At 34.6% G+C, this 2,374-nt stretch overlaps 1 long non-coding RNA gene across 1 annotated transcript; it reads left to right on the forward strand.

The window, feature by feature from the left end:
- The first annotated feature begins 312 nt into the window (after positions 1 to 312).
- Positions 313 to 1,541, forward strand: LOC123660347. Its single transcript, XR_006744171.1, has 2 exons — positions 313 to 552; positions 884 to 1,541. It is a non-coding gene; the product is annotated as an uncharacterized LOC123660347 (long non-coding RNA).
- Positions 1,542 to 2,374: the final 833 nt, after the last annotated feature.

Below are 2,374 nucleotides of genomic sequence, written 5' to 3' on the forward strand. Positions count from 1 at the left end.
ATTATATATAATTAAATAAAAAAAAAATAAAATAAAATAAAATAAAATATGATAATTAATAATATAATACTATAATAAAATGTACTATATAATAATATTTACTTAAAACTATTTAATAATTAAATAATAATAAAATTATATATATACTAACTTACTAACAAATTAAATTATGTAATTAAATTAAACACTCAAAATAAAAATACCCTTACCCGCCAGTGTCTTGTAACAATTTTTAAAGTTGCAACATTGAAGCGAACTGAAGTACTTATTGACAAATGAGAAATGACAGCACTTGACAATGACACTGTCTTGTCATACGACATGTACACTTAAAACAATAACTTGACAAAGAAACCTATTCTTTATCTAAGCACAATAATAACATTATCAATTTATCAGTAAAATTAACTATTCAAAAACTTTAAATCTACCTCTTACAAATATGAAATAAAGAAAAAGTTAAACTTATAAATTAATACAAAGAATAGACGGTAAATAAATAAGTACTAATAAACAAGTAACAAAGAACAGACGAAATGAGTAAAATTTAAGGTAAGTAAAAGATATTGTCAAAATACTACGTTAAGAAATACTAAATCTTCCTTACTGGTTTTCTTGTCCTTGATGTAGTAGTCGTAGTGGTCTTCTTTTCTTTCAAAACCTGCTCTGCTGGAGCCACGTCGGTGCTTTGAATTGGAATTGGAATGGCATCGAGGTCTGTCATGCTCATAACACGACATCGTGAGCCATCCTGTCCCAAGATGATAATACACCCATCCTGCGTCCAGCATTTGGATATACCGAAACGTCTCCGTGCCGTCATAAAGATCTCGTGACGCCTTTTTGTGAGGAACTCTGACACTGTGATGCCTGTTTGTTTTAGGTGGGTTTTGGCGCTCCATATCATGCTTCTCGACTCCAAATCACAAAACTTAATAAGAATCGGCCTCGGAATGGATCTTGTGGTGTTAAGCTTACCCAACCGATGGCAACGTTTAATTGAAGAAGTGATGTTAAAGTTGGACAACTTCAAATGGTTAGTCACCATATCTGACACAGCCTTGACGGGGTCCTTTTCTTCTTCAGACACACCATGAACGAGGAGGATTTTCTTGCGGTTTCTCACTTCCATCTGGTCATACATGTCAGCAAGTGCTTCTACTTGCAACTGTAGAGACTTCAAAGCAGATAAAATAAATTCCTTAAATGCATTAAATTCTAAGGTCAGCTTCGTACTTGGACTTGCTGTTTGTGAAGTCGTTTGCTGAAGATCCTGTTGGAACTGAGCCATTTTAGTGTGAAAAACCTGTGACATCTCAGCCATTGACTGTTTAATTGTATCCATTATGCTTCAGTTCTTGAGAAAGTAGTAGAATATTTCAAAACAATTGTATAAAGGTGAAAATGATTCAATAGAGCACTGGTAGGATAAGGTATCAATTTTACATAATATTTTGTTTAAAACCCATTGATTTACTTGTTTAAAATTGTATTAATTAAAGAGCGAAAATTTTCGGTGTTTCCTTTCTAAGCCTACCCACAATTCCACACCACTACCCACAATTAAAGTTATAAAACAAACACTACTCTTTCTCAAAGCTGTGCTGACTTTCAGTCCATCTTCTATTTAGCATATTGTATCGTAAAAATTTACTCTCATCATTTTCCTACCGCGCCAAAAAGTATAACTTCAAAAACTGCGAGTCATTTTCATGAAAATAAAGGCTTTGTTGTCTTTTCGTGGAATTGATATAAACATTATCTCCATTAAAAGATCACATCACAGGTCACAAAACATTTTCTTCAAGTAACACTAAGTACACGAACGCAGTTGTTATATGGCCATTGCGATCGAAACACGTACGATTTTTACGATGAAGAGTTAATACTGTTTTTATATTTTTGTGTATCTGTTACTACTTACTTGTGGTGCAAATGGAGGATTAGTTAAGGGGTTTTTAGAGAAAATCCACGACGGAGCGCACAAAATACACGATGATATTAAAATAAAGTTTTTCATCCAACAGAAGAACCCAAGCACGAACCTACGATTATTGCGATCAATATGGGCAATAGAAATGATCATGACGGTTCATTCGTCTTTCCAACTGCTCCTGATGCTGAATCCGTACCTACTGCTGTACCTACTCCTTCTCCTGTATTTGTTCCTACTGTACCTAATCCTTCTCCTCCATTTGATCCTACTGCACCTACTCCTCCTGTCGTACATGCTCCCGCTATACCCACTCCTTTTGACGCATTTATTAATGCTCTACCTACTCCATCTGACGTATTTACTAATGCTGCTCCATCTGCTGGATCTGAGCCTATTGCCGTACCAACTTCTTCTATCGAATACGAAGACACAGAACTG

Source organism: Melitaea cinxia, chromosome 15 (assembly GCF_905220565.1).
Source record: "Melitaea cinxia chromosome 15, ilMelCinx1.1, whole genome shotgun sequence".
Lineage (NCBI taxonomy): Eukaryota > Metazoa > Arthropoda > Insecta > Lepidoptera > Nymphalidae > Melitaea > Melitaea cinxia.